Consider the following 24,326-nt stretch of genomic DNA (forward strand, 5'->3'; position numbering starts at 1 on the left):
GTACCTCAGAAACTTGATAGTTATTTGAAGAATTATCGCAACAAAACATCGGTCAGAATCAAAGGAATCCCAACAAATTCTTATACATATATCATAAACTCCAAGACTTCATTCCTAAGACTTTTAGCCCACACTGTAAAAAAAAATCTGTAAGGTTACTAAGAAAACTCATGGAAACTGGGATGCCATGAGTTATTTGAGTAACAGCAACAGGTGTTTTCTTTGTAACTTTACAAGAGTTTTGCCTGTAATGGTTACAGATCTTTTTCTTGTAATATCACAGCATATAGTTATGTAAGTAGAACATATTTTTCTCATGTAAAATCCCAAACGATATATCTGTAATGGTTACAGATTATTTGCGTGTAATATTACATCAAATAATTATGTAAAAAGAACATGTTTTTCTCATGTAAGATCTCAACAGATATATCTGTAACCGTTACAGGTTATTTGCTTGTATTATTACAGCACGTTATTATGTGAGTAGAAGATACTTTTCTTACGTAAAATTCCAATGGTTGTATCTGTAAAGGTTTCAGATTATTTCCTTCTAATATCCCACTAAGTAATTATGTGTGTAGAATATATTTTTCATGAAATACTAAAGAAATTTAGAAATATTTCATGAAATACTAAATTTATTTAGATGAAATACTAAAGGATATGTCTATAAAAGTAATAGATTTTTGGTCTAAAATAATGCTTATTATAATAAAATACATTGAAATGCATATAAAGCAATGATATCTGTAGGTATATATATCATTTTGATTAATAATCGATATGAGCTTAATTTGATAATTAAGTTCAAATTGATATGCTATTCCTTACATTAAATTACATGTATATCCTTTACATAAAATAATGGAAAGTCATCTGGAATTTATATTTGGCCTGTAAAATAGCTGAAAAAAAACAGTATGCTTTATTTGCATGTTTTAGTGTCAATTATTAAGATATGTTCTAGAACTTTCTTTTTAGTAATTTTAGTTAAAATAGACACATGTTCCTTTAGATTTAACTTATATGAGTAAACGTGTTGCATGTTGATATGATCATATTATTACAATAAAAGACATTTTGTGAAATATTTCTATGAAGAACTCAGAACAGCTGTTCTGTATGTTTCAAAAATATTATATTCTCTCCTTCTAAAAAATGACATTTTCAGTAAATTAAAGAATTCAACATAGCAATGAATTTTATTTTGTTACTACAAGGAATTCAAAATTTTGTTCATAAGCTTGAATTACAACGTCCAACTAACCTTTTTATTCTTATCTGCACTCAGTGTTTGACAACAGTCTGCTATTGTTTGAAGTAATAGATGGCAACTGCATAACGTTTTTACCCTACCTACAAATAATTTCCTTTGAATTAACAGATAGAAGTCTTTCATTAAAAACCTAATATCATGCTTTTTGAATAAGCATAATTAAGGTCAGTTGGTGAAGTTTTATGCTTTTTGAATAAGCATAAAACTTCACCATTGCCTTCACCTTCACCATTGCCATTTTTAAAGCCTTGCTTCCATTACAATTCTTGATGCTTAATACAATTATGCCTTTTTGTTTCAAAAATTAATACTTCAGTTTAACTTAAAATTTAATGCATTTTAATTTTACCTATAATTTTTTACAAACGTGATATGTAATAAAACTAAGCTTAATAATTACCATTTAGAAAGTGATACTAAAAAGTATTCTTAGTTATTATAAATTTCGAGATTTGCATACAAAATTGTGAAATATACATGTGACAACAGAAAACAAACTTTATGCTCTCTCTCTATATATATATTACAGCATGTTAATTATGAAGTTTATTGAATTCATAATTTTATTGTGAAACATTATGAAGCAAATAATATGCTAATTAAAATACAGAAGTAAAAATAATTTATTACTTAATTCATAAACTTTACATAAAACCTTAAAAAAAGAATTAATTAAAAAATAACACAATATAACATTTCATAAAAATTCGTTTCGACTGCTTGGAAAAAATGAATGGTTTTTCCCCTTCTTTGTAAACCATGTCTCCTAAATAAAGAAAAAAACATTCCCTTTAAAATCATAATCATAATCATGCTCTTAAAAAGCTTATAAAAATTATTTTAATAGATGTTTTAAACATGTGCTCATATAACACTTTTAATCATATTTCTTTATAATATCTTAAGTAATCAGGAACAGCTTAAATACTTTAAAAAATTGCATTACAGTGAACCGTCTCATTACTACAAGCTACCTCAGTCAATCACTTTTTAAATTTAACCAGCATTCCTCATAAAATAACTAATTAGTAAACATAACTTCTCTAAGATGCCCAATATCATTAAAGATCAAAATCTTCAGGAATCAAGCATAGCTAGCTTAGAGAAGGTTCATTGTACAAAAACAGCCAATATGCAAATCTTTTCATAAATGAAGCCACCATAGTTATTAAATATAATATACAGTATACTTATATTCAGAATTTAGAACTTGAATAAATTTCCCGAACTGTTTTAGCATTCGAAAAATATTATATTTATTACCTTAAATTTCTAAAACAATATTACATATTGGTCAAACGAATCACTGGGACTCGGACAACATTTTCCCCCAAGCTTTCTTTTAGCAACAGGATTCTGAAATTGTTTTAATGATTTAGGTAATGTTTGTCTCTCTTAAGGCGCTCACAAAACAAGTTACCCTAAATTTTTCGTCTGCATAGTGGTCGTTTTCATCTTACTAACTGATTTGCTAGTGGATTTTGGATGCATGGCCTGTTGTAAAGAGAGAAGTAGAGGGCGCTGCTTGGCAGTAGCGCAACGCATGTAAGTAGAAACGAAATGTCGTTTGATTAGGCAACATGATTTCTGTGAAGGTAGTCCACCTAACAATAGGGCAGTTGTAAATATGTAAATATAACGAATAATAAATAGCATTAGAAAACTGAACCATCGGATGTTTTGTGATTGCTCTACGGGCCGCCATGGATAAATGCAGGTTCGTCACAATGGTGCATCTTACGGAAATGTTTGGATTTGTTAAAGTGAACTTCACGAGAAAGTATGTGTCCAGACCATGCCCTAGGTAAGAGCATGATTATTATTAAATTTTGAACGTGTTTGATTTGAATTTTGATAATTTGCAGTCTTGGGTACATTTGTGTATTAACGCGAAATAATGGCAGAACTAGATAGATTAAAACGAAAGAGAACCGCATTGAGAACGGTAGTATCTAAACTATTAAAGAAAGTCGAGGATAGCTTAGCAAAGAAAGATACAAATGAATTATGCGAAGTGCATGAATTATTAATAGAAAAGAAAAGTAATTTGAAAGAATTAGACGAGGCAATTCATTCCGTAATTGAGATAGATTCTCTAGAAGCGGATGTAGTTAGTTCTGAGGAATATCAGGAAAAATGTTCTCGAGCTATTAAACGAATTAATCGAATGTTGGAAGAGGATAAAATAAGTATTAAAGATCCTGAACAAAACTTGGTTAGACTGCAAAATGTACAAACTACGGTAAAACTTCCAAAACTAGTTTTAGAGAAATATTCAGGTGATCCTGAAAAATTTACGGAGTTTTGGAACAGTTACGAAAGCACTATAGACAAAAACGAAAGTCTTAGTAAGATAGAAAAATTCGCATACTTGAAAACATTACTTACAGGTGCCGCGAGTAATGTAGTATCTTCATTAGAATTAAATGCAAAAAAATTACGATGAGAGTATAAAAACTTTAAAGGATAGATTCGGGAAAAAAGAAATAATAATTAGTCAATTCATGAACAAACTGTTAAATTTAGAACCAGTAAGGAATTCAGATAATATTAAAGCTTTACGTAGGTTATATGATGAAATCGAAATTGCAGTTCGGAATTTGGAAGCGCAAGGAGTTACGAAAGGTTCATTTGGTCAGTTATTAATACCTGTTTTGGTAAAAGCTATTCCAGAAGAGTTCGTTCTGGAATTTAATCGACGGAAAAACCCAAATGAAGAAATTAATGTATCTGACTTGTTGGACTTCATAAAGCGAGAAATTGAATGTCGTGAAGCGTCGAGTTTATTGACGCGAGATAAAAGAAATGCCTTGCCTCCACGTTTCGAACATGCTAAGTCTGATTATAAAAAAATTCACAGAAATGTACCTACGGCTGCCAGTTTCAATGCTGTTGATATTCGTGCATGCATCTTCTGCGAAAAGTCCCATAATTCATTTTCTTGTGATAAAAGCATTAAAGAAAAATTGTGTAAGTTACGTACTGAAAATAGATGCTTTATTTGTTTTCGAAAATATAACATTTGGAAATCGTGCAGAAATAAAACTAACTGCTTAAAATGCGGGTTTAAGTCGCATCATGAGTCACTATGTACGAGTAGTTCAAATCGTAACAAAGCGCGAACGGCTTCAAATCAAAACATAAAAGAATTGTGCGAAAGCTCGCGAGACAATTCAGTAGGTGAAACACAGAACTCCCCGAAAGAACACACGCTTTCTGTTGTTCCATGTGATGAATCATTGAATAAAAATGCTTTATTGCAAACCTGTTCAGTGTTAGCTCATTATGACGGAAAGTCAGAGTTAACTAATTTAATTTTCGATTGTGGTGCTACACGAAGTTTTGTTCATATTAGTGTAGTTAAGAAATTAAACTTAAAATTTGTTGGAGAAGAAACATTGTCTATTTATTCTTTCGGAATGAAATACGCAGTACCTAAAACATATAAGGTTGTCGAATTCTGTGTTTCAGATGCGAAGCAAAAGAACAAAATAAAAATCAGCTGTCTCGTCACTGACGCCATAACGGCTGCGCGTATGACCACGCCGTCAAAACAAACACTAAAAATGATGTATGAGTGCGGATTGCGAATCGCTTGTTTATGTAAAAGAAGCGTTGGAATTCTAATAGGTGTGGATTATTACTGGAAGATGGTAAGGGGGGAAAAGATTCAATTAGGAAAGGAAATTTATGCGATTTCTACTATGTTTGGATGGGTCCCAGTTGGCCTTCAAGATAAAGAGAGCGAAATAGTATCTCAAAACACGGCAATAGTAAACCTTTCTTCTTGCGTAACTGATTCATTGAGATCGTTATGGACTTTAGATTTGATGGGCCTTACCGATGATTCAGCGATTTCTAACGAGGTGAGAGAAATGATTCAAAGCTTTGAAAAGGAAATACGGGTAGAAGGTAATAGGTACTATGTCAGTTTAGTATGGAAATCGGAAGCAGGGCAATTAGAAAATAATTTCGGAGTAGCATTAAGACGATTTGAAAGTCTTAAAAATAGACTTATTAGAAATCATGAGATTTATCAGCAGTATAAATCTGTAATTGAAGAGCAAATGAAGGAGGGTATAGTTGAGAAGTGTTCACAGGAAATAACGGAGGCATCGTATTTTATGCCGCACAGGGAAATAATAAAACCTAAGGAAACCACAAGGTGTAGGATTGTTTACGACGCGAGCTCTTCTAGAACTAAAGGTGTAAAGTCCTTAAATGATTTTTTAGACATTGGACCTAGCTTGATCCCCGTGGTTTTGGACATAATTTTAAAATTTCGGAAATATGAAATTGCTTTCAGCGGAGATTTAGCTAAGGCCTTTTTAATGATAGGAATCTTAGAAAAGGATAGGGAATATTTAAAATTTCTATGGTTCGGGAATAGTGAGGAAAAATATAAAGTTTTAAGGTTTAAACGTCTTCCATTTGGACTTTGCTGTAGTCCAGCAATTTTAGCGATGACGATAAAATTCCACATTAAAAAATATAAAAGCACAAATCCAGAAAGTTATGATATGTTAGATTCCTCGTTATATGTAGACGATTTATACTACGGTGCAGACACTATTGAAGATGCATGTCGATTATCCTCAGACGCGGTTAAGATTTTTAAAGACGCTGAGATGAATTTGAGAAAATTAAGGTCAAATTCCGAGGAACTTAATTCCTGGTGGATTGGAAAAGGTTATAACATAGAACCAGCTAAAGAGTCAAAATTTTTGGGCATGATCTGGAACTCTGAAGCAGATAAGATCAAGTTGAATTGCGAATTTTTAGGAAATTTATCCCATGACAGTGCTGAGGCCACAAAAAGGACTATTCTCCAAATGATGGCCAAAGTTTACGATCCAATTGGTGTGTTTCAACCCTTTGTGATGAAAATGAAAATTCTGTTACAAAAAATTTGGACATTAGGTGTGGACTGGGATGATACGCTTCCATTAGAAATAGTTAAGGACTGGAGTCGCTGGCAAGCTGAATTACAGGTGTTGGAGGATTTTTCTCTTCCGAGAAAATATTTTGGTAGTAGTGAAAAATCTAATGTTAGTCTTCATGTATTTGCTGACGCTAGCCCTAAAGCGTACGGCGCAGTAGCATACTTTAGATACCTTGATTCAGAAAACATTATTTGCACCAGTTTCATTACCGCAAAGGGTCGCGTAGCTCCACTCAAGACTATGACTTTACCTCGTTTGGAGTTGATGGCTGCTTTAGTAGCCGCCAAATTGTCTATGTATTTGACAAAGCTGTTTCCTGAACTGTGTCATCAAAAGTTTCTTTGGAGTGATAGCCAAATAACTATCTACTGGATAAAGGGATGTGCAAGAAACTGGAAACCCTTTGTATCAAACCGAGTTTCTGATATTCAGTCACTCACGGATCCTGAATGCTGGTTTCACTGCAGTGGGAGTGAAAACCCTGCTGACCTTTTATCTCGAGGAGAAAATGCCTTTAATCTTGTGAGAAGTTCCCTTTGGTTACAGGGACCTAGCTGGCTGTCTCAACCTGAAAGTGTTTGGCCAGTAAATCAACAGACCAACATCGACGAGGAGAGCGTTCAGAACGAAGCAAGGGTGCAAACATCTCTTCATGTTTCTGTTCAAGACGTAGAATCTTCGGCATTACTAGAGTTAACGCGATTCAGCAGGCTGCTGAAGGTGTATCAAATTACGGCTTATGTTATGCGGTTTACCAACAATATAAAACGAAATTCAGTGAAAGTCAAAGGTCCATTAAGCTCTGTTGAGATTTCGCGAGCTGAGCTCTATTGGGTAAAAGTTACACAGCGAAAATACTTTGCGAAAGAGATTCTAGATCTATCAAGTGGAAAATGCTTAGAAAAGACATCGTCGATTTATTCACTTAACGCAGAATTGGATACCCATGATCTTCTGCGTTTAAAGGGCAGACTTCAATTTTCCGACTTTGCTTTCGAAGAAAAACACCCATGGCTGTTACCTTATAAGGATAGATACAGTGAACTAGTAATTTTTGAGTCTCATAACAAATTGTTTCATGCTGGAGTCGAAGCTACCTTAGCTGATATTAGAGAAAAGTTCTGGATCATAAAAGGACGCCAATTCGTCAAGTCCACGTTAAGTAAGTGCTTTTTGTGTAAACGATACAAGGTGCGTGCCGGTACACAGGAAACCGCTCCTTTACCACCTGATCGTGTTCTTCAATCATCTCCATTTTCTGTAACAGGGCTGGATTATGCTGGTCCCTTTTTTACAAAGGACAGCAAGAATAAACATTATCTGCTTTTGTTTACATGTGCTACAACTCGAGCTTTACATCTAGAACTTGTCCCTTCTATGAGCGTGGAGAATTTCATGCTTGCGTTTCGCAGGTTTATTTATTTATTGGATTGTGCTCAACGATATATTCGGACAATGCCAAGACATTCAAATGTGCTGATCTCGAGTTGCGAAAAATTTGGAAGTGTATTCAACATCCATCTGTACAAAATTTGTTTTCTTCCCACGGTATAACATGGAAGTTTATTGTGGAAAAAGGAGCATGGTGGGGAGGGTTCTGGGAAAGGCATTTTAAAACGATCAAAACTTGTTTAAGGAAAATAGTTGGACGTTCTAGTCTCTCTTTGAATGAGCTAGAAACAGTCTTCGTAGAAATCGAAGCCATAATTAATTCAAGACCCATAACGTATGTGTACAATGACCCTTCAGAACCCTCACCGCTAACTCCTGCTCATTTTTTAATTGGTAAACGTTTACTTTCTCTTCCAGTTACAAGAGTCTGCAGAGAAGACTTGATTGGGTATAGACATTCCTTGATCAAAAGGTATAAACATCAACAAACCTTGTTAAACCACTTTTGGAATAGGTGGAGGAAGGATTACTTGCTTTCTTTAAGATCTGTGAATTTATGTCCACCTACTAAAGTGTCTGGTCAGTTTAATGTTAATGATGTAGTCCTTGTACATGACGACCGTCTACCTAGGAATTTGTGGACACTAGGTAAGATAATAGAAACTTATCCTGGCAGAGATGGTCAGGTTCGTTCTTGTTTCATTAAAACTCAAACAGGTAATGTAAAGAGACCAGTACAATTGCTGTACAACCTTGAAGTGCATAATTAGTAGTAAAGAGTTACAGTGTAATAATCTGATTTGTTGTTTGCACTTATGTCATCTTCAGAGTATCTTTATTAATTGTTGCTAAATGTAGTTTAGTTTATATAATTCTTGCGAATTTTGATTTAGTATAATGTTTTTTATTTAGTAATTACTTTATAAGTTGATTTAACGTGTTTAAACATTACTTAATTGTTATTTGTAATTTGATGTAGTTTATATAGTATTCAAATGTTGTGTTTGATTTAGAAATTATGGTTTATTTTGTATTCGGTTTGTGTGAACTTAAAGAGTTCACAGGTGGGGAGTGTTGTAAAGAGAGAAGTAGAGGGCGCTGCTTGGCAACGCATGTAAGTAGAAACGAAATGTCGTTTGATTAGGCAACATGATTTCTGTGAAGGTAGTCCACCTAACAATAGGACAGTTGTAAATATGTAAATATAACGAATAATAAATAGCATTAGAAAACTGAACCATCGGATGTTTTGTGATTGCTCTACGGGCCGCCATGGATAAATGCAGGTTCGTCACATGGCCTATTATTTATGAAACAATAATAGTGAACAGCTTCAAGAAAATGGGGATATCTAATGCTCTTGATGCTATATTCCCACTTATTTTTACTAATTTTATCTTCCGAAAATTGAGAGGGAAAAATTAAACGAATAATTTAATTTCCAAAGGACACAGTCACAGTAGGAATATAACAAATGAAAAGTAATCATGTATAAACTACTACTATCACAATATTATTTCTTTAAAAGAAACCTCTATTTCAATATGAATACACATAATTGCAACATCAATAAGTTATCTCATTTCTTTATAATTTGAATTTCTCTCATTCTCATTGTTGTTCTTGCAATTCCTTAAGCCTCAGATCATACATAAATAATTAGAGAAGATGAATATGCAGCTGATATGGCAAAATTGCACAGTGAATGGCAGTTGGTATTTCCTTTCACTATCATAGATCATTTTTTGTATTAGGCTGACATAATATTCAACAGTTAGAAGAGAAAGATTCAACGGGGCCTTTAGTGTACTAAAGTTTGCCTTTGTTAGTATGACGAAAACAATCAGTATGTCGATAAATCCATTTTAAAATCTTGGGATATTCATTTTCTAAATGCATTAAAAGGGGCAAAATTATGCAAATATTTTTTTTAATTTTCAAAATCTGGTTCTAAAGCTGGGTGGGATGGAATATGCAACGCAATATGGTAATTTTGAAGATCATTGCTCGTGGTAGTACAAACGGAGTGGTGATTACATGCTGTAGAAGACGGCACAAATTGCAGTTCCAGATGCATTAAATGCTTTGAGGTCTAGGGAATAGCATTGGGCAATAATAAGAATGAAATTCAAGGTATAGGGAAGTAGGAATGAAGATTATTATTATCAGATACTGAAATGTTAATGTTACTAAACATTCTTATTGGAATGTAGGTTTCTTTTATAAAATAATACTATGATAGTTACCAGTAGTTCATTCATGAATATTTTTGATTGGTTATGGTCTTACTGTAATCACATCCTTCAAAATTAAATTATTGCTTAATTTCTCCCTTGATTTTCATACTATAGTATTAGTAAAAAGGAGGAAAAAAGTCTGCAAGTAAACATAACTCCTCTCTATATATCATTATGTCGATAAATCCATTTTAAAATCTTGGGATATTCATTTCCTAAATGCATTAAAAGCGGGATAATTATGCAAATATTTTTTTTTTTTTTAAATTTTCGTGGGCAACTAAGCAAAACAAATGTGACTTTTTCTTCTTTAAAAAATTTGTGTTAATAAATAGGATAAGAATTAAGTTCATTTTAAAGACTTATGACACATGAAATATACATGATCAAAATAAATTAGAAAATTAAGTTCAAATAAATTTTAAGCTAAATTACGTGTTTAAGTTGCAATACTTCAGTTTGATCTATAATCCGGACCTCAAAGCTACAAACTTTCTGCGCATGCGTCGCGTTGAGGCATGCGCGTAAGACTTTTACGGCTGCGAATATGCGTGTGCGCATGCGCATAATACGTTTACACATGTGCGTTTAATGTATAACGGACGGTATAAGCTAAGCTAAAATTATCTAATTCAATTAATGTTACAGATTGCGTTGTTCCTTAATCTTCGAATTAGATCCGGCTTATTATTTTTTGAAGACTGTTAGAGCAATTTTATAAAAGTAAGCTTGAACTTTCAATTATGTCAAATAGAATTTCCGATATATATTTACTAATATGTAAAGGATCTACAAAGCGAAAGCATGTTTCGAAGTCCATTAAACAAAAAGTGGAATTGTTGCAAAAAAATGGATAAAGGCATAATCCTTTGTTTATCTAACCATTCAGAAATCTGCTGTTTATCAATTTCACGCTACTGTGCGGCGGCGGGGGGGGGGAACGCTGCGGCGCGCAATGTATTGGATGTTCATCTGTCAGCAATCCTTATCTTCAGGGCAGATGTTTTTATTTTATTTGGCTTATAATTCCTTACTAAATGTAGTATTTCATCTCGATGTACTCCGTCTTGTTTATGATTTAAATCAAATTCCTCGTCAATATAATTCGCTTCCGATAGTGAAGAAAGTGATACAGAGGTTATTGAAAACGAAAAAATTTCGATTGACAAATTAGTCGGTATTCTCGACACAGCAATTATAGGACTTCAACAGCGGAACGTTGTAACTGAAGAAGAAATTATGGCTGTTTATAGAATTAAAGAGAACGTATTATCACATAAAACGAAGCAACTTAAACAACTTACATTGAAAGAAATGTTTAATAAAGTAAACAAATAAATATAAAGCTTTTTTTTTTTTTTTTTTTTTTTTTTTTGTAAATTTTGATACCCTTTAGATCATATTTGTTCTTTATTTCATAAATTACGGTTTCATATTTTTAATTTTAAAATTTCTGCATGCCATCTTATCAGATTTAAACTGATGATCTGTAATCCGGAAAAATTGATAATCCGGAATAGCCGAAGTCCCAACGAGTCCGGATTAACGACTTTTGACTGTACTAACAAAACCAAACATCATATTCCCATTCTGCACAGTATAAAAATTCTTCTGCAAAACTGCAAAAATTACCAACACTTTGGCTTATTTGATAATTTTCAAATTCACTCCTTTGTTTGCATTTAGAATTTATAACTTTAATTTTCCACAGAAATTTGTTTTTGATTTTAAAAAATTTCACTGGCATAATTTCATTCACTTCAGCATATATTAATAGATGCAGAAGGTTTTTGTACCTTACATAATTTTAAATCTTATGTAACCTAACGTAATTAATAACAAAATCAAAACGTAGATCAGAAACTGCATAAAATTTAATAAATAATTTCTACTAGTGTCACACGAAATGCTATGAAATTAATCAATAAAATGAGATAAAATATATAGAATTAATATTGCACATGTGTGAAGCTGGAAGTTTTACGTTAAATACTTTTTTTTAATTAAGTATTTTTAAAAATGACTCCTTAGAGCATGGGACCTTTCGTAATTAGAACTTGCAAATCCACTTCGCTAGTCTTTCATAACATTGCTTTTCTTTTATTAACAAAAAATATTGCATTCAGTTATTTAATTTAAGATTTCCAAAAATAATGCTACTGAAAGGCATGAATACTTACTTAAATTTGAAATTAATTTAGTTGAATTAAAATAATATTTAAAAAAATAAATCTTCATATATACGTCTAACAATCAGACCTTATTAATTTTCTTTTATTTGAACAATATCTGAATTCTGCATTAGTTTGGACTACTAAATCATTGGACAATTAAATACCAAGCTATAAGAGAACTAATGTAGTTTACAAATGCACTGAATTTTATTTCCTGCATTAACTTTCAAAGAAAGTAAAATTTTCTGCATATTTGCATCATTTGGATTGATAGAATATGGCAAAGCATGCAAAGGCTATCAGTCTAAAGGGAAGTATATATTCATGGACGGCTTTGTAAGGAAAAGTAACTTGCATTTCCATTTATTCATGTGTGAGTATATATATATATATTTACAGTTGTTAATCCTAAAATCAATGCTTCATTAAAAATTTATTATTATTTTATTTTTAATACTAACATACAGATACAGAATTGTGTTAAATTCTAATATACAATCATAATTTATTTAAAAAAACTTATTTTATGATTTATATATTATATTACATGAATAAGAGAAACATTGGTCAAGAAATATATTAAACTTGTATTAGCAGATTCATGCTATCCTAGTAACAAGACTATCATACTTCAAAACTGTATTAAAATTGGGCAAAATAAAATCAACATAAATTCTACATTAAATGTTTAAAGTTATATATACAATATAATAAATTTTGTAACTTATAAAATATTAATGGAATATTTTTGGAAATAATGTACAAAATTTTAGTTTTCTTTTATAACTAGTTTAACGAATTTTTAGAAAAATATTTTAGGTCATTTCCATCTTTTCCCTGTTGATATTGGTATATTAAAATATATGGAATAATTAAGTTGCATCTAGTTAGTAAACCAAAACATTACGAAAAGTATGATGCGACATATTTTTAATCAATATAATTACTTCATTTTGGAATTATAACATATTCGTAAGAAATTAATACCATTGAAAAAATAATATTATTACACTAAAGAATAAACCGCATTGTTCAAGTTTTTGTAATTTTACTTCATAACACACTCGTATATAAACATATTAGACTGAATTATAAACCAAGTATAATTAATTAGGCAATCCTAGAAAAAGAATAAACTAAACCTAGTAAGCAAAAAAAATATATACATTACATTCAGAATTCTAAATGTTTACATAAACTTTTCTCGCAAGGCCTGCCGGGAAAAAGATGTCAAACGTTCTTTGGTCAGACGATTACAAACGAACGCTAACATGATTAATTTTGTTTTCAACAACCACATTACCGTTTCAATTAAATACCACAACAGTGATTAAATTTTGGAATAATTAGTTATAAATAATAATACGGGCAATTTAAGGCGTAATTTATCGGATGCGCAATGACAAAATACTACTATTAAATCTGCATTTGGAATAAATATTCTGCACTCTTTCAACTCATTACGAACACTGATATTAATTAATCGCAAAGCTTAAACGTTTAAATACTTACTCACTACATATAACAGTGCAAAGTGCATGAGAATAATCTGCATAAAATGAACAAAAAATATTTCAAACGTAATTGTAAACATTTTCTTACTTACCTGCGCTATACAACCAACATGCATTCAGCCATGTTTTTTTCTGCAACTAGCTTTCAAACACTTTTCTTCTGATTGGCTGATTTCCAGTCAGTCACGTGATTCTTCCGCGCGGCTACTGAAACATTATCTGTAATGTTACAGGCAAATTAGCTGTACCAGCCACAGTTTGCTTTCAACCTGTTACCATTACAGGAAATTCTTGTGTAACTTTTTGATTTCTGTAACTTTACAAAACTTTTGCCTGTAAAGAGCGAACTTTTTTTTTACAGTGCATATAGCACTTAAATGTGAATAAAGCTGTAAGAATTTCTACCGACCTAAAATGATATTGGCAAAGAAAATAAGTAAATTCTTTGGATTTTTATGAAAAATATTTCTCCTTCGGTATAATTTTTATGTAATAGTATTTGCTAAAATGATCGCCTTTTATTTGGTCATTTCAGAGAAGTACATATATTTACATTATGAACTACTTTTCTATAAGTACTCTAAAATGCGTATAAATTTGGAATGCTCATTCCATTTTAGGTATATTATAAACGCAAAAAGGAAAGATCTGTCTGAAAATTGAAAAACAAATAATGGTAAGAAAAGTTTTAAAAGTAATAGTAATCTGTTATTTTATATTTAAGTAATTTGTAATCATAAAAGATTAAAATTTTATTTCTGTAAATGATGTTCAATATATCTGAATAAAAATTAGTTTCATATTTATTCAATATTTACATTTAAAATTTCTGCGTCGAAAACGGCTGGAAGCTTTGCCGTTCTATCTGGAAGCAACCAAATGCTTTATGGATTTAAAATCCGAAAAACCAACAATTTCATCCTAATGTCTAAGATTATTCGCACGTATTTTTCCTAACACTCTTAAAAGTAATTTTTTACTTTTTAAATTTTAAAGTATGCATTGAATATCTGAAACAGTTAAGTTATGCAAATAAATTTTCACAATAATCAAGTTAAGCCAATGCTGCTAACTTTCGCTACGTTCATTCATGGCCTCATAATTCCATCCTGCAAATTCCGTTTGTAAAATATTCTAGGGAGAGAATGTTTAAGCTATAATTCGATGAAGATCAGTTAAGGAAAAACCATAAACTAACATTCTATTAGATCTCATCCTGAGATATTACTATTGTCTTCAACTACGTTGCTCCAATTTTAGAAACGTGTTGTGAAGAAATATGATATCACTTTTGAAAACTCCAAGCTACGAAAATATCATACCTCTAAAAAATGTACTAAATTACAGAGGTTCTCCATGCATAAAATGTATATAACATCAGGGATTTTGTATGGATATTTAAAATGCTAATGAAACAACTCCGTTTTATTCCAGCAAACCAGATGCATCCCTATTCTGCAATCAGATAAATTTCTCAAGCTCTAAGAAAGCCATATATTGAGAAAAATATACTAAATTTAAGTTTAACATGTTAAGAAATGATTAAAAAATCAATTGTTCGATTGTTAAGTAATGTGCTATAAATCCCTATGCTTTACATAAGTCAGTACTGCAATAATAAGGACTCACGAGCAACTTTCGTTTCTCTTAAGATATTCTCTATATTTGCAGATAATCGACGCTAAATGAGCTTTAAGACGCTAAATGAGCTTGCTCAAAAATACAAAAAGGTTTATTTTATTGTGCAGTTTTAAACTTTGTCCAGAGAAATAATAGAAATTACTGAACCTCTCGATCGATTTCAAAATTGATATGAAAACACAAATTACTAAGGTACTGAAATTAATGTTAGGTGCTATAAAATTATAGAAAAATATGACGATGAAATCGCTAAAACATTGTGTGAAATTTTCAGGACAAAAATTTCATTGAAGAGTCTGATGACCTGATATTTGAACTTGAAAGAGTCATTACGAAAATATCTAAAACTACAGTGAGCAGTTGCGATTATATCTCATAGTAGACACCTATTACGATTCTGCTCATTCAGTTACAACAGCTCGCCAGAATACATTGCACATATATTTTAGATAATAATATTTAAGTATAATATAGATGAATATGAATATTTGTCAATGTTGTCTTTAAAGACATTTCTAAAATCTTAAGCATTATATTTTCAAAAAAATTTTTTTTTTTTTTTTTGTTTTAAGAGAATTAAAATGCATTGTTTCCAGTATGAAATGGGTATACAAAATTGTCACTGAGCATTATAAGTTTAATGAAGAGAAGAAAGAAGAATGTATTTTGCCCCAAATGTTTATGAAATGCATCATTCCTTCTACTTCTCTATCAAATTCATTTGCATAAATAATTTAGTTTACAAGAGATGTTTTAATTTATCATAAACTTTAAAACAAAGATTTGGATAATTAGCATATCCACTTAACAGAGGCGAAAAGTTATGATTCTAGAGTTTTCTACAATCAGCTGATATCGACGTATTTAATTACAAATAGAGAAGTTTTTAGCTTAACCCAATAAATGTCAGAATATCCATGGCAATCGTAATCATTTGCTAGGCAGAACTAGCGTGAAGTTTTGTGATTACCCGTATGAAAATTCTTTATTTAGATTAAAAATTAATCCTATACCAAAGTTTGTGTGGTCGGATATGATTAAACTTCAGGCTAGAGAACTTTGAATATTCTATTCTCGTGTATTTGAATGCCCTCCAGAAGTTGCAGACATTCTTTGCTTAGTTATCTCATGATGCATTCCATGTGGGTGGCACATTTTACGGTTGAATAGTTTTCCTCTAATTTGCATTATTCAGTAAACAAAATTAATTAACCTGTTGTTGTTTGAGGCTGAAGTGATTAGCAATATGTTCTACATTCGCTATTTCCTCCGAAATTCCTCGATTTTTGCTTTATACCTGTTATTGGATTTCAAAGACATGCATATATTTGAACACTTCTGATTTAGAAATCAATTTAAATAATTCTGCCATTCACAGCCTGTAAACTTGCTCCTGATTTCTTTGATCTTTCCTATGAAAATCACAACATAGCTTTATGCAAAAAATATCACTCCGAATATTTCTTAACTGAAATGTATGCGGGTTTAGCAAATAAAAATTTGTATTCATTATTAACTTTTCAGTCGTATAAACTTAACATTTTAATAAATTTTAAAACATAAGATCTATTCACAGTTTATGTAAATTATATTAAGTAGAAAATTATATTTTTAAATACTTTCATGTTTCTATTGAAACTCTAATCTTATTTCTGTACTATATATTATAATAATGCCTCCTTCCCCGTCCAAACAGCCGGAAACTTGCTCCTCAAGCATTTTTCGGGAATGGCCGGCTTTTCAACCGTCTCATGATAGAGAGTGTTGTCCAAAACTCGTCACTGGGATACAATGGCAAGAAGTCCGCAAGGAGGAGCAAGGACGAATTCACTTAGCCTTCTCCACGTCCACGATTAGTGTCAGGGTCCCTATACTATGGCATCCAGTGTTCCAGTTACCACGCCAAAAGTTACAAGTCACATTTCATTATCCTAAAGAATACAAAATAAAGTTTCGACAAATGCCTTCTTAATTCGCTGTGTGCGTTTTTCATATTAGTTTTAGATTATATACTTACAATATTAGATAAATTTATGAGACGTAAAAACGTTTGAAAGGATTTGCTGATACAGTAGTAGAATAATAAATAAACCACTAATCTAAAGCAATATAAGTTAGATAACTTAAACTGGAGAGGGAAAGAAGTGGAATATATCTGACCACCTCAGCACTATATAAGTTTAAAAATGGTATTTGGTATCGATTCATATAGGTCTACCAATGTGTCACAGGTAATGTTTTTCCATGCTTTAGTTAGCGTAATTGCCAGCTGGACAGTCGTTAAACTCGTAACAAATCGTTGAAAGTCATAATAATGAAAATGATTGATATCTCTTTTAAATTATAACCAAAGAGTCTTACTACCTTACAGTTTAACTGATTATTTATGATACATGAAATTTCAGGGACATGTTGTGTGAGTATATATATGTATAACACATACATATGAAGCATATTTCAATGGTTATCCGAATACATGGCGAATTTATAAATCTGTTCACAAGCCAAAATGGAGTTAAGCGTAGAAGTAATTACTGTTAATATATGCTATAAAGTATTTGAATGCTTCAGAAAAAAGACTACTAAACCATAAAAAATAATATATAAAACTCAAAATATCAACTAAATAAAAGCAAGAAACAGTTTCCTTTATAATTATCTGCACGAAAGTATGCCATCTCACAAAAATGTGGCCCTTGCACGCTTTCTCATATTAAGCCATTTCAAGCCGTGCGATTTTGTAGCTTTCGTAATCAGTTGACTATGCCACCAAACTAAAAACGATAGTGGATGGCTTTTCTTGTTCTCAAATGTAATGAATAAAGAAAAGCAGGTATATGTTTTTGCAATTCACTAAGAGAATTCGATAACAAAAATTCTAAAAAATTAATCACGTGTGTGAATTAATTTAAAATGAAAAGCATCTCTTCTTTTCTCCTCATTCTAAGAGCTCCAAATATTTGGACCATCGGAGATCAGAACCTAGCCGGATATTTGAAAAATCCAGATAATTTGATACATATTTCTGCGCACAGATTTAACATAATGCAAGAATATAATGAAAGAGTGCTAATTTTTCATGCATACTATTTTACATATTTATTCAAAAATAAGATGTCCTATTTTACAGTACTTTCAGTTCTAAAATTTGGGAGCTTTTATATTCCGGTATTTTGATAAATGAAACTGCAGAATGACAGAAAGAGTTTAATTATTATACTGCGCAGAATGATTATACTGATTAAATGCTAAATAAAACACAGGTAGCAACTGTATATATAAAACAGCTAACTTCTAGTTGAGAACTTTCACTTTTGGTCTATATTCACTATGTTTGCTTCATGTATGCCAAAAAACAAATAGGTAATGATGTATCATTAATGCTTCCTAAATTTCTTTCTTTACCACAACAAAATAATGCATTTAATTAAGTAGTTTTCCTTCAATTCCAAACAGACACAAATCAATTCTAATCAGAGCCATAATCTCAGCAAATATTCATCTACATTTTATTTCGGAAATTTATCCTAAAATGTAAGCAGGGGTTTATTATCGAGAAAAGCTTATGTTTGAGTGCACACGGTGAATCAATTAATATTAAATTATTAAAAATTCATTGATTCAGAGTCAATTGTTAATATTATCGAAGAAGTAATTTCAATTAATTAAAATAAAGTTATAAATACTGAAATTAAGAAAGAGGTAAAAGAATGAAACATTTAATTGAGTAAAACAAAATACAAAAAGCACTATTTTTAATAAAATGATATAATTATACATATATATATATATATATATATATATATATATATATATATGCTTAAACACGCAGATGTCTTTCAACAGCAATTGAAACAAAATCGTTTAATTTTACTTTATTTTTTTTCCCTCACAGAAATGAAGGGATAAAATATTTTTTATTTCCATAAAACAAAGCACAAGTTATATTTCCGTTCAATGAAAATAAATCTGCTACTTTTAGGTAGTGTAAAATAATACATTTAACAATGCAGTTCAAAATTTAAAACCCTTATTTAGAATTTGAAGCTAACTTATTACTGATGATTTTACCATGTCTCTTTTCTTCTACTGTTCATTCAGATTTATTTGAACTAATTTAATCATGTTATAAAATATGTATTTGACTATATTACTCTTTTATATCATTTAAATCAGAGAGAAAACTAAAAAAAAAATTATCCAGGTTTACAATTACCTAGAGATGAATAACTGGCGTTCTTCAGTAATATTTACGTAACTATATCAAAATATATGACATTGTGACAGATTAGTGAATCGATCATTCAAGAATATCTCATTATTCTAAGCCTACTTCTTCAAAGAAATAAATGCATTGTATGTGCAATCACAGGGGGGAAATTTCCTATCTGTCATGTCCGTCACCAAGTATCAATCAGTTAAAGCGAAAAAAAAATTAATGACATTAATATTGAAGCAAGGACATCCTTACACACCGATTTCGTGATAGTGTTAACATTAGGATGATTAGCAGTTCCTTTGCACCTCGCGTGACTGCGTTACGCAAAAGAAATCTAGATGAGGCTGAAGCGTAACAAAGAACTGCTTTCGATCTTTGTTAAAATAAATCTACGAATATGAAGGATATAAATGTTTCTTATTATAACTTAACTTAAGTGTATATAATGCCTTGTAACTTTTCATCCGTGCATGCAAGCTTTAAGTATCGAATCAAGTCTGAAGTTAAATATTTCTTAAAGTCATAAAACAAGTAAAGTGAATGAAGCACATGAAATAAAATTTCAGTAAAAGTGCACTAGATAACCACAGGTCATAAACCATGTACGTTTGTGAAATTAACACTTTTGCCTTATTCTTGAAAAAGGAATTAATTTTTTAGTATATAAAAATAAATTGGTGCATAGAATAGAGTAAAAATAAATTCAGGGTATTTTCATGATTATTATACTTGAGAGTTCAAAACTTTTTATGACTAAAATATTATTTTATTACCGATTTCCTTTGTGAAATTTACGCGTTTGGATTATTCTGTAAAAGAGAATGTCTTGATACATTAAGCGCATAAATTAGAAATGAAAAGCTTTAGACTATTTTCTAGATTATTAATTTTGGAATTTTAAATATTTTGTAACAAAAATTCATTTATTACCGAATGTTATTTAATATATAAATGTCATATTTTTAGTCACAAATAGAACATATATTAAAGAAAAGAAGAAAAGTTTGAAATTAGAGTTTACAATCCACATCCACAAAACTATTTAAACGTTCCACCTAAATCTAAAGAATTTTATACGTATTTTAACTCTCAAGCAGACAACAGTTTTATGGCATAATACATAACCTCATTGTTTAGCGTATTGAATTAATCTATCTGTTTCTTTTAAAAATTTAAATTCATGAAATTCCGATTTATAATTTCTGTATGTGACCTCTAACAAATTATTCCTGGGTTCGTAATAATTATTTGTGTTAAGTGTTTTACTATGCTTTTCAAAGTACAATAATCTTGGTGTTCGTGTTATGTGTTAAAAATAGGGAATTCTATTTTTTTTTACTTTATCTGCCACATGCTCATTAGTGATTTTATTTTACTAGGAGTAATAAAATTAGTTTCAATTTGAAATGTTTATATTATTTTTCCTCGTTTATATATAATAGCCTCGAAACACAATAAATTGACATTTACTTCATCCTTTCTATCAGTTAATCATGCAGGAACCAAAATTATTATTTATTGCATGTTCCATTACGGCAGTAACCTTGGCATAATTCCATGATTCTATTTTAGAGATCTTTTACAAATTGTTCTTAATAATCTATACAATATTCTTTGACAACTAATTCAAACTTCATTATTTGCAAATTTCGGCTATATGATAAATCTTTTATCACCAAAAACGTTTTAAGCCAAAGAATTTAATTTCTCACACCGACAAATAAAATTCTTTTCTCAGTTATTATTACCGATAAATATATATTGTTGCAAAGTGTCGCAGCTTTTGTACTGTTTTGTGGTTCTTCGTGAGGTAGTGAAAAGGTATACCTTAAACTGTGATCAATATGCATTAGTTATGAAATATTACAAATTATCCCAAACAATTTTATGCACTTTACGAACTACTTAAATTGTTAAGAGTATTAATAGAAATTTTCTTAAAAATGCTGCATAAACACACCTATTAACTTTCGAAATTCCATATCTAAATCAATGACATATGTTAATTTTCTTTAATAAAAATGGGGGCCGCCGAACCGGGATGGCTGTTAGCGACGCTGACTGCCGTACCGAAGGGCGAGCGCTCGAATACCGGAGAAGTTGGTAAATGTAAAGTGTCTGTTCGGCATGTGGCCATTCTAAATATGCGGCGAGCCGAAAGTCCTCTCAAGAGGTTGGTGGTAAAGGGGGGAGCCGAAACCCTACCCCAGGGTTGCTCTTCTTCAACACTGGGGCCGGAAATGAAAAAAGTCGAACTGTCTCCTGTAAGGTGCCCAAGGCCTCTTGCCAACGACAGACGCAATCTTGGCCCCTTTGCAACGAGGAATTTTGTGGGCTTGCTCTTATGTCAAAGACCTGATAATATATAACTGTCAATCGAGTTGGATAAGCCACAAACAAACAAAATCATAAATATGTGAATTTATTCAATTCAGTAATAATTATGGCGAAATTTAAAATGTTCTAGTTAACTGGCATAATTAAATACAAGACAGTATACCGTATCCAAATATTTAACTGAACGACAAGTGTACCTGTCGTTAAGTTCTTTTGTAATTTCTTATCCACTAACGTTAGTTAACTTATCCACTAGTCACTATCTGTGATGTTCACATGATGTTGTCCACACATCTCTCATATCTGATGAAAGCTCAAAGATACCTGTTATGAATCCAATAGCATAGATGAAAGAAAAAGAAGCCCATTGACGTGAGCATTTTTTTTTTGTTTCTCATACACGAAGTTAATTCTTTTTTTTTTAATTTAGTTAACTGGAAAAAACCGGAAGAGGCTTCCCAGCAATTTATTCATTGCCATTATATATCAATGCGTTTGGGAAAGAATAAATTATTGTGACTGATAATCTGGAGATTTGGTAAACGTATGATTTCTGGGAGTCTTCTGTCCTATTAGCTAAGTTCTTCGATGTTCGAATAACTATTGTTGCTTTCACCTTCTCCAGTTGAATTGCAAGTGCTTCGTAATTAGCAGAAAGTCATTCTGTGCTACTTCAAGCCTCTTTATGAAGCATTATCGAAATTACACATCGAACTGTACCAAGAACTCAGCTGCAGCTAGGTTGTTTTCTTTCTTTTTTTTTCCTCATGTCGCATTTTCCTCCGTTTATAGCATTGCCACTCCAGGAACAATTACTTGCATTAAGTTAATAGAACGGTATAAGGGTTTAGATGTAAGTCTTTCAAGCAACAATTTAATCTGAACAAATGGACTTATGTAATTGGTTAGAGATATTTTGTCTTAAGTCTTGTCAAAACAGATTAAGATAAAAATTAAACAGAAACGCAAGCTCCCTTCTACGATTGTGTTTCTCCATAGTTATTTGGAATACTTATTTTAGAAGCACGTTCACGTATAGGATTTTAACAAAAATTTCGTGTTCCATAAATAATGTAAACCGTAAAAGGCTTGTTGTGTTGTCAAGAAATTAACATAAAGAGAAAGACACCGCGAAAGCTGTTTTGTATTAATAAGAGCTGCTTTAAGCAGTGTCTTCTATTCCACTGAAGACAAATGTAAAGCGAAAAATAGAATTTTAAATTAACATTATGTGATTCATCATTACCAATCTATGATATTTTGCTTCTGCTCAATAACATGTCAATGACAGTCAATGGATTTTGTCACCTGACGAGAAAAGCCAGATTAGGCAATTTCCTTTAGCAATAGTTCTTATATTTGCTTACTTCATGGATTCCATATTTTTGTTTGAACTGCACACTCTTAATTTTTAGTCCCTTAACAAATGAGCTTACTGTTTTATTGCATTTCAGGAATTACTGGTGTTTTGAGGCTTCTCTTATTCTGGAACTAATAGTGTTGTGAAGTTCTAAGGCACCGCTTTTGCTTTAGAGGAAATTTTAATGTTTATTTCTTGTTTAAGCATAATTAAATATAGCGTTTTTGATAATAAAGCTATAATTACTGGTACTTATGAAAGCGCATATAGATTGACATTTTGAAGTCTTATGATCAATAATCTTATCAGTCATAAGTCCAAAAATCAGGATTACTTTTAAAGCAATTAAAAGACAAAAAATAATAAATACAGGCCTTTTTTTCTCTATATAGCATTAAAAATGTAAAATGAGGATATACGGTTGACACAATAAATCCATTTGAGAAAAAATGTACGTAAATCTAGGTGATCACCAACTGTTTCTGTAAAGGCAGCGCTAATTTTAGGAGATGGATGCCTCCGTAATATTTATGAGTATAAATTCCTTGATTCTGAAAACGGCGTGATAGATTTTGAAACATTGGGTCTGATTTACTAATTAGTACAATGTGTGAGAGAATTATCTTTTACTTGATTCACTATGATAATGAGCTGGAATGATATGAGCATTTCGTAGGCAAGATGAAAATTGTTAGCCATAGTGCTAGTGAGAGTCTGCCGAATGAGGTTCGTAAGCAGTCTGTAAATTCAATAACGGCAATCTCGGGCCGTCTGTTGGCTACAACCCTTCATGCTGATCACTTTCTAGCCTAAAGGGACTTGAAAACTGGAAAGAAACCACAAAATGATCTCAAATAGTTGTCGACCATTTTAGCCGTTCTGATCGGTATAACGGCTAGCGATGTTGGCAGCCGGATTAGAACCCCGATGAAGGCATAGGCGTTTGTAAGTGTATGTGCGGCATTGGGGTACTTAAAATACTGGAGAGTCAAATGCCCTCTCGAGTGGTTTGGTAGTATCGAAAGAGGAATGGGAGATTTTCCGGCAGTCCAAAACGCCCGGGATGGTCGGAACCACCAGGGGTGTTCTCCTGCACAGTTAGTATAGGACTATAGCTGTAAGATCAAATGTGAAATTTTGGTGTTCCGCCTACTTAAACCTAAATCTGTCGATCATTTATAATAGCAGGACGAAAGGCATATGTTCCACATCTGGGGAGAAGGTTTCACG

General features: G+C 31.5%; 1 protein-coding gene and 1 long non-coding RNA gene across 3 annotated transcripts in view; both read right to left on the bottom strand.

Moving 5' to 3' along the window:
- The window catches only part of LOC118196261 (carbonic anhydrase-related protein 10-like), an 857,748-nt gene that overhangs the window by 677,728 nt on the left and 155,694 nt on the right, over positions 1 to 24,326 (bottom strand). The gene's annotated exons all lie outside the window — the stretch shown is intronic.
- LOC146993281 (uncharacterized) lies at positions 1,885 to 13,672 on the bottom strand. The gene is made up of 2 exons (XR_015038804.1): positions 13,632 to 13,672; positions 1,885 to 2,045 (listed from the first exon to the last, which is right to left on the bottom strand). It is a non-coding gene; the product is annotated as an uncharacterized LOC146993281 (long non-coding RNA).

This window comes from Stegodyphus dumicola, chromosome X1 (genome assembly GCF_044657685.1).
Source record: "Stegodyphus dumicola isolate Sdum_Otavi_A_Nest chromosome X1, ASM4465768v1".
In the NCBI taxonomy this organism is placed as follows: domain Eukaryota; kingdom Metazoa; phylum Arthropoda; class Arachnida; order Araneae; family Eresidae; genus Stegodyphus; species Stegodyphus dumicola.